The 9,273-nt window shown below is 42.2% G+C and overlaps 1 long non-coding RNA gene across 7 annotated transcripts; it reads left to right on the forward strand.

Annotated features, from left to right (window-relative positions):
* The first annotated feature begins 5,735 nt into the window (after positions 1-5,735).
* Positions 5,736-8,898, forward strand: LOC136458423 (uncharacterized). 7 transcript variants are annotated; one of them, XR_010759999.1, is made up of 6 exons: positions 5,736-6,106; positions 6,388-6,448; positions 6,536-7,238; positions 7,306-7,447; positions 7,585-7,688; positions 8,772-8,898. It is a non-coding gene; the product is annotated as an uncharacterized lncRNA (long non-coding RNA). The 7 variants fall into 7 exon arrangements; XR_010760000.1 differs by having other exon boundaries at positions 6,536-7,063; positions 7,154-7,447; XR_010760001.1 differs by having other exon boundaries at positions 6,536-6,736.
* The last annotated feature ends 375 nt before the right edge of the window (positions 8,899-9,273 follow it).

The following is a 9,273-nucleotide window of genomic DNA, read 5'->3' on the forward strand; positions in this document are numbered from 1 at the left end:
TTTGACACTTCGAGGAGGGCCCATCTCTATTATGGCTCGAATTTGCTTGGCGCTTGCTTTGATTCCGCGATGACTGACCAAGAATCCGAGTAGTTGTCCTAAAGGAACTCCGAATACACACTTGTTTGGGTTTAATTTCCGCCTCCATCTTTTTAGGTTTTCAAAGGTTTGCTTTAAGTCTTCAATTAGTGTATCCGGGTTCTTTGTCTTTACTACTACGTCATCCACGTATGCCTCTATGTTTTCACTGATCTGATCACCAAGGCACGTTTGGATAGCTCTTTGGTAAGTGGCACCAGCATTCTTGGGTCCAAATGACATGGTTTTATAGCAGTAGGCACCGAATGGAGTGATGAAAGATGTCTTGCTCTAGTCTTGTTCCTTTAATGCGATCTGGTGATATCCTGAATAGCAATCAAGGAAGGATAATAGGACAGATCCTGCTGTTGAATCAACTATCTGATCAATGCGTGGTAGCCCAAACGGATCTTTCGGGCAATGTTTGTTGAGATTAGTGTAGTCGACACACATACACCACTCGTCCGTATTCTTTTTCTATACTAGAACTGGGTTTGCTAGCCAATTTAGATGGAGGATTTTTCTGATGAATCCGACTGCCATTAGCTTTGTGATTTCTTTTTTAATTACAGCCTTCTAGTCGGGTGAGAATCATCATAGTCATTGCTTCATAGGCTTGGAGCCTTCATTAATATCAATTCTGTGCTTAGCCAACTCTCTTGGGACACCTGGAATGTCAATCGGCTTCCAAGCAAAGATATCTTTGTTGTCCTGAAGAAAGTTGGTGAGCGTGAGTTCCTATTTTACCGAGAGGTGTGCGCTGATGGTTGCCGTTTTGGAGGGATCACCGGTGCCTAGGTCAATTTGCTTGACGTTGGCTTCTTTTGGTGGTGCTAGGATGCTAGGTTTTTTAGCCGGTATCACTAGCTCTTCTAGGCTCATTTCTGCTGTAATAGTGGCTATTTCTTTTCTTCCATCGGTGGCCTATGCTTTTGCTGTAATTTGGATTGCCTGAACATCGCAGTTAAAAGCGCACTTCAAATCACTCTGAAGAGAAAGGACACCATTAGGCCCTAGCATCTTAAGCAATAGGTACGGATAAATGCGGTATCGCCATAAATTTTGCTAGTGCTAGGCGCTCGAGGATTGCGTGATATGATGAATCGAAGTCTGCAACTTCAAACTTAATGAACTCTGTACGGTAGTTCAAGGGAGTCCTAAAAGTAACCGGTAGAGTGATTTGTCCAAGTGGCATTGCTGCCTTACCGGGTACTATGCCATAAAAGGTGTGCTTGTTGGTGTAATCATCCCAGCGAGTTTTAGTCCCATCTTCCTTAGAGTTTTTAAAAAATGATGTTGAGTCCGGCTCCCTCGTCGATTAGTACTTTTGTGACAATCATACCGGCAATAGTTGGATCTAGAACCAGTGGGTAATGACCCGCGTTTCCTACGCTAGTCCATTGGTCTTCTCTTGAAAATTGGATTGGATACTGTGACTAATTGAGATATCTTGATATAGCCGGTTCTGCTACTATGATGGTTCATAACGCTAGCTTTTCTTGATGTTTGCTTCTAGAATCTGGAACCTCGGTAAAGATTACTGCTACTGTCCCTCTAGATTTTTGGAATCATTTGTCTTCATGGTTGTCTTCTTCTTTTTTCTGATTGCCTTCTTTGATATTCTTGTTACTATCTTTTCTTGTGTATCGATCTTTGAAGGTGTAGCAATCTTTGATGGTGTGATTTCCTTTGGGGTACAAGATGCAACGCATGTTTTCGATGTTGTCATACTTTCTGGGCTTGGAAAACTTCCTTGATTTGTCAGTCACTGCTACAGTATTGTTTGGTCCACGTTTTCTTTCCTGATGTCTATTGTTTCGATGATTTTGCTTGTCCGGGTTATCTCGGTTGTTTCTATTCAGGAATCTTTCTCATGTCTTTTCCTCTATAGTAATCATCTTTTCCACTGTTCGTCTGAATTCTTCATTGTTTCTTGGGTTTTCTTTGCAGAAGTCTTGAAATTGCCACCTAGCCATGATTCCGTGAGAGAAAACTTCGATTACTTCTCGTTGGGTGATGTCATGTACTTGAGCTCGTAGTTCACCAAATTATCAATAGTAATTTCTAAGACTTTCATCTCCTTTCTGCTTGAGTTCTTTTAACTCTGCATGGGTGATTGGGTGTGTAATGATACCGATGAAATTTTCACATAAAGCTCTTTGCAAGTCCTCACAATTTCTGATTGAACCTGGACTCAATTTGTCAAACCATTAAAGGGGCATGGTTTCTAGGGCCATGGGAAAGAACAAGGTCTTGATGTCATTATCTCCTCTGGCTAATTCAATCGATTGCAAGTAAATCCTAAGCCACTGCCTTGGTTCGTCTTGCCATCATACTTGGAGTGGTTGGACGGCTTGAACTTGTGAGGCAGTCGTATTGAAGCAAGTCTGTTTGCAAAATAGGGGAATCTATCATGCGTTCTGGCTTCTGTGTATTCTGATTTAGTGCCTCCTTCTTGCCAATTGTTGTCTTGGTGAGAGTAGTTTTGCGTGGCTGTCTAAGTAGGTGCTTTGCTTCTGGCTTTTCTTAGTTGTTCGACTCGGTCATTTTGACTATGGTTTCTTCTGCTTTCTCTGCTGTGACCTCCACTTGGTCCAAGTCTCTCAAAAGCGGACTTCCTTTAATTTTGATCTTCCTGCTCATGAGATGTTGACCTATTAGGTAGTCTTAAGTGGGTCCTTCCATCGTGCGTCCTTAGGACTGTTGATCGGAGAAAGTCCCAGAGCAGTTCTTGTTTTTTATTGGGATGTGAAGTCGCCCTGAGTTCTTCTAGTGCTTCTCGAATCTTATCGTAGGGTGTATTCACCGCTCGTCCTTCTTCGACCTCTCGCTATGATTTTCTTCTATTGTACTCGACTAGATCTGACTCATATCTGATCCAAGCTTCCTTACGCTGCTTAGTACGATGTTGACGTCCTTGTTTCAATTTGTTCTTTCTCTCTCTGGCTTGCCTTTGACTCTCGGTCTCATCATCGTGCCCTTAGGTAAATGGTGATATGTTGGACTCAGATTCATCTAATGACCTGACATCAGGCGCTTCTAGGGGGACCAATGGTGATCGAGGACGACGAACCATGAATACTTCTCGTGCGTGAATTGCTCCGCTATCGGCATCGGTTTCCACACTGTCGGAGTAGTTGATAACTTTAGTAGAGGCTTCAAGATCGCAGATCGAGTCTCCTTCTTGGTAGGGTAGAATTGCTGTTGTCGCATTGTCGACTAGTTGGGTGCCGCTATCCTCAGGAACAGGAAACTAGCTAGTGGATGATGCAGTCTTGAGATGTTATAGTTAACACGAGACCTTCCTAGGCTCCTTTCAGTGACATTCTAAGCACCGGATCGATGGATCCTTCGGTCCGTGTCTGATAAGATATTGTCATGTTGTGGAGTCCGAACGGAAGAGGACCCGACTTCTTGAAAAGACTTGTGCACCCCGAGTTGTAGTCTTGATAGACTAAGGCCGTGTTCTTAAGCCCCATCAGAAAAGAACTCGGTTTCTCAGAAGAACTCGGATAAGACTCCATTTCGGATGTGGAACCTGAGTTTGAGTCGGATGCGCAAAGTCGCGAGATCTGGATCGAATTGGACATCGCGAGTTGCGCGAATCTTCCAGTGAGTTGACCTGTCGTAGTCATCGAAATAGAATGGTCTTCGTAGTGATTCGAATCTTTGAGGAGATGGCTTTGGAGCTTGCCATTGTCGTCCGCCTCACAGATACATGAGCCAAAGATAAAGGTTGATCCCGTCGAGAAAATCATATTGTCGAGGTCCATCAAGCTCTCGGATGCAAAGTCGCTGAAAGTGCCTACCTGGCTGCGCCAGCTGTTGATGTTTGACCACCAATAGCATGCCACGGGAGTACCTGGGACAGTATGTTTGGGTTTCAGTGTATGCGGAACTCGATGGTTAATGCAAGAGACAGTCGATTTATTCTGGTTCGGGCCCTCGACTGTGATCGAGTAATAGCCATACGTCCAGTCGACGTTAGCTTTTTACGTTGGATTGATTGTCAAGTGTTGTGTTATGTTCTGTTGTCCTATCTCTAGGAACCCCGCCCTTCTTTATATAGTCAGGAGGTCAGAATCCTAATCGGTTTACAATGAGATTTCCTAGTAGGATTACAGAATAATACTACTACTAAGATTACATGGGAAGAATCCTAGTTAGACTAGATCTTCTCCTTTCCTTGTGGGGTATCCCGTGGGTCTCGCACCGACAATTACCTTAGCGTCCGGTCACCCCGCAGAGGTACATAATAGTTCGTTTTTCAGCCGGTGTTATAAATATAACATCCGCTCATGTGTGTCGGTATTTTTGCTCATTCCAACAACCGAAAAACACCTTAGAGAGTGCTAAAAAGAGCAAGGTTCTAGTGAGATGATTAAGATTTAAGAATTCAAAAGAGAGCCCTCATTAGTGAAGATCAAGAGTAGCAAAGTGTGTATCCACCTTCTCATTAGATTTGTCGTGGTCAAGTGAGAGTTCGTGCTTGTTACTCTTGGTAATCACTATCACCTAGAAGGCTTGGTGGTAATTGGGAGCTTGATGATCATCCGGAGAGCTTGTGGATGACCCAAGTCAAGTTATAAGCGGTTGTGGGTGATTCACCGCGACGGAGTATCGAAGAATCAACCTATAGAAAGCACTTGATCCTTGCGCGGATCAAAGGGGAGCTACACCCTTGAGCGGGTGCTCCAACGAGGACTACTGGGGAGTGGCGACTCTCCGATACCTCAGCAAAACATCGTCGCAGTCCTTTCTCTCTAATTATTTTGAGCATTTACTTTGTGCAATTCAATTCATATCTTTATATTTATAGAATTAACATGCTAGAGTAGAATTGAAACTTAGGTTGCAAGTCTTTTATATGGTAGAATAATTAGGAACACTTTCTAGGCATAAGGGGTTAATTGGGCTAACCATAAGATTTAATTATTGCAAAGAAATTTAAAATTAGTCCAATTCACCCCTTCTTAGGCATCTTGATCATTTCAGTGCATGATAGGCAAACCTACCTAGAATATTATATACGCGATTATTTCTAGCGGCTATTTGGTTGTGCAACTTTTTTCGTTTGTCTTATGAGCCGTATTTTTTCAGTGAACAAATAATATTTTTCTCTTAGAATAAATCAGCCAACAATACTTTTCAGCCTGACCTATCAGCCAAGAGAATAGGTTTGCTTTAGAAGTTGACGACTTCTCTCGGTTTTAATGTTGGGGTGTTCGCTGCAGCCACTACAGCTACAACAAGTATTTAATGACAGTTACAACGGCTGAAAGCTACAGCGAACGGGCCGTTCTTCAGCCTGTTCGCTTGGTCGTAAACGATCATGGATTATAAGCCAGAACAGTATTTTTCTCTCACATCAAACCAGTCAACAATAATAATCCACGGTCGTTTCAGCCGAAACGAAAGAACCCTGTTTGTGATTCCTGCTGCGGCAGCTGCATCTTATAGCTGTGATGAGATAGGGCGCGTTCACTTGTGATAAAGTGTCGGATGTTGTGCAGACCATATTTTTATTTTATTTTTAAAGATCTCTAATTCTTGGTGAAGGAATGAACGAATGAATTGAATTGAATGAATGAATGAATGTGATGAATTTGATTTGATTTTTGAATCTCTAATCACACTAATCTTGGGGACAGCGCACTATTCACCTGCCGTTTTCGCCTCACAGTTTACTATTCATCGTGCACGGCCGCCTCCCTCGCCGCACCGTCGCCCCGCGACGACAAACCCCAGCGCTACTCCGGCGGCGCCGCCTGCCGCTACTGCTCTCCCTCCATGGACTGACCTTCTACGTACGCCGGCGCCGCCTGCTGCCGCCGCTCTCCCTCGGCGGAACAAACTTCGATCTACGTCGGCGTCGCCTGCTGCTACCGCTCTCCGGTGACGGAGCGAGCCCGTCGCTCCCTTCCTCTCCCTCCTATTCCTCCGCAGCTACCCGACGCGGAGGCGTCTGGGAGCTTCCTCCTCAACCCGTGGTTGAGTGCCTCTTTGATCCTCAAATCCGCGGTGCTAGGTACATATTCCACGTTTTTTACTCATCTCCCCCTCTCCTGCTACAGTGTAGGTTCATCTCTACAAAGTGGAAATCAATCTACGGTTCAATGGTTTTTCTTCTGCTTCATCGTGTGTACAAATTCATTGCGTGGCTTAGATTGCGTTAGTCTACAGTCCCTGTGTCTATTGGTTCATATTGCCTGCCCGCCTGTCTACATGAGATTTCTGTTGCTTCTCAGTCGTACGGTTCCATATCAATTAGCGATTGAAGCATTATACACCGTTTCGTTTGCCTTGCAGGTTCGTGTCCATGGTTGCCTTAGACTCCCTTATCCTGCTGCTCCTACCAGCCTTTGCTCAGGTACCTGTCAAACCTTGGGGTATGTAATTTTGGAGTGGACTACTAATACTAAAATAATGCAGGCTATATCTTCTTCCTTCTTTATAGGATGAACAACCATCACTGCATTGCTGTTTCCCTGGTGCATTCAGTATAGGATTCAAATTCTGAAATACAATGCTATGCGTCCTAAAGTACAGCCCAAGAAAGATAATTGTCTCCTACATCACGTGTGCGCCGGTTTTCGTTATTTCAGTACTGCACCTTATCATTCTTTCCATCTTTGGTTCACCACCAGGTCTGGTACAGGTAAAAAATATGTTAACATTTTGCTTCGTTATCAGTCTGCATAAATTTTGTAAGCTAGGTTTTACTGGACCACAAGATATATTTAAGAAGACTGTTGCTTCATGCTATCCACTATAAAAAAACACTTTTTCGCTTCATTATTGCCTATTTAGGAAGATTGTATTCCCTCCAGTCTAACATGTTGACATAGCTTTTAGCCGTTCCGCTATTTCCGCCAACGAAATCCCATTACTTGATCTCGAAGCTACATTATTGTTATTAGCAGCCAATATTAGTCAGAACAGACTATTACGGTGGAATCAAATATTGTGGTGAACCTGCTCCCAGGTAGCATACTATTTGAAGACTCCCTTCGCAGAGAAATGGGCCATATGAAATCATTAATTCCTTATAATTAAACCTGGAGTTTATTTGCAGACTTAGATACAACAAATGACAGCATATAGAACTCAGCTGTCAAAGATATTGATTTTGCCTTGGTTCACGCTTATCCTGATACCTGGTGTGTATCATTCTATCTTCCTTAATAAATTCAGTTGTACCATGTCATTGATGCACCTTTTTTATAGGCTACCAAAGCCAAGTATGGAAGAAAAAGTCAAGTACCTTTCTGTCCGGGTTGATTCACACTTGAATGATAGTGAAAATGCTCAGTTTTTGTACAGGATTTATCTTATCTAGCCATGCATCATATGACTCTCCACGGCAAAGGTTTATTTTTGTACTCATTCATCTTATTTATATTTTTGAGACTCATTTCCTTCCTATGTACTGACATGTAAATATTCTGCAGTTGGATTTTTTTTTTTCCGGTATAGTTTTGGACTGATGCTTCAACTAATCAGCAGGTCTATTCATCTGCACAGATTATGTTGGCCTCAGGATGCTAGCAAAATGAACGGCTTCTTTTATGGTGCTGTTGTAGACTCAGCTTCCTCTTTATGCCACCAAGGTACATTATTTCAGTTTGCTTTCGTGTGTGCGCTCAGATTTAGGCACTTATGTAGTTATGTTTTCCTGTTTGTTACAAAATTTCCCATTTTAATTACCCAATGTTACTGTTCTTTGTGAGATCACATATTGGGATTCTCATGTACGCGTTCTAAAACATAGGCAACTTGCCTTTGCATTCAAACATAATTTTAGGACTGAAACCATTACTACCTGTTTACCAGATCCAGCTCGGTTCAATACAGCCATATTTTGCACCTGGCTACCTAATGCCAAATTATGTAACACTGCACGCTTTGAGCTTAGGAGCATTTTGGAATGCTTAATTAATGTCATTTTTTCCCTTATAAAACAAATAAAGCCATTTTGATTACATGAATCCAGGTGCTTAAAAATTATCGTCATGCATGTAATATTGCATTCCTCTCCATCATTCAGTCGTACACTTTCTGAGATTCATCATCACCTCCTCCCTATTATTTCCTTCTAAATTAGTTTGCCTATTTTTCTGCAGAACACATTCCTTTTATACTGAAACAACCTGATTTAGCAGCTACTAATGGGTTTCGCAGATTAAAAAAGTTTATCTTATACCTCTCTAATACCACAATCCTAAATCTTTATGTACTCTATTGACACAGGGAACAAAGTAGCCATGCATTCGAACTTTTTCTATCATTGCTCATATTGTCTTCAGGTTCTTATGCATAAAAAATGAAACTCCCACCTTCTGGACAGCTGAAATTAATTAGGCATGTCTATCTAATTCCTGATATAATTGCTATTAAGTTTCCTAACAACAACGGTACTATTCAGAGCAAGTTACTCGGTTATATTCTCAATCCATTTTAGTCCTACTGTCTGATAAAATATGTTGGTCCTTACGTTTAGGTTTCCAGCCGCCTTTATATAATCCTATTTCTGTTCCTTCCATATCTGTAGTATTGCACCACTTTGTTATCATCAGGTATTAAGCCCCCTACCCACCCACCGAAACAAATATTTTCTCAGTTAGATGCTCTGTTGTTAATCTCTTTTACGTTTACTATCAAGTTTCAAACCTCCTTTTTGATCTTTTACACAGGTACCAATTGGTTCAAGTGTAGAGACAGCAGATTCCTGCCTTTTTGGTTCAGCACATATGCAAGATCAGCATCTTCCCACCATCAGCAGCTGTCCATCTAATCACCAAGCTTCTTACTTTTTTTGGGGGGGGGGTGGGGGGGGGGGGGGACACCAAAGCTTCTTACTTATGTAGTCCTATTCTTCCTGTATAAAATATGTTGTTATATTCACTCTGTTGATACATGATACAAAACTAAATGTTACATTTGAATCATAAATGCCTGATATATATATGTCACCTTTGGCACTACACCTAATCTGTTGGGACAAGGTTTGTACTGCTCCCCGCGGGGGTTACATGCTAGTATAGCAATATATGTGCAGCCATAGCTGCAGCGGCATGCTTCAAAAGAAAAAGTAGAAGAAGTAAAGTGCATTGTCGGTCCTCGAACTTGTTTGGTTGTGTTATCCTGATCCCTAAACTCACAAATCGACTGTTAAAGTTTGCAAACTTGTTCATC

The sequence above is a fragment of the Miscanthus floridulus genome, chromosome 6 (genome assembly GCF_019320115.1).
Source record: "Miscanthus floridulus cultivar M001 chromosome 6, ASM1932011v1, whole genome shotgun sequence".
NCBI classification, from domain to species: Eukaryota; Viridiplantae; Streptophyta; class Magnoliopsida; order Poales; family Poaceae; genus Miscanthus; species Miscanthus floridulus.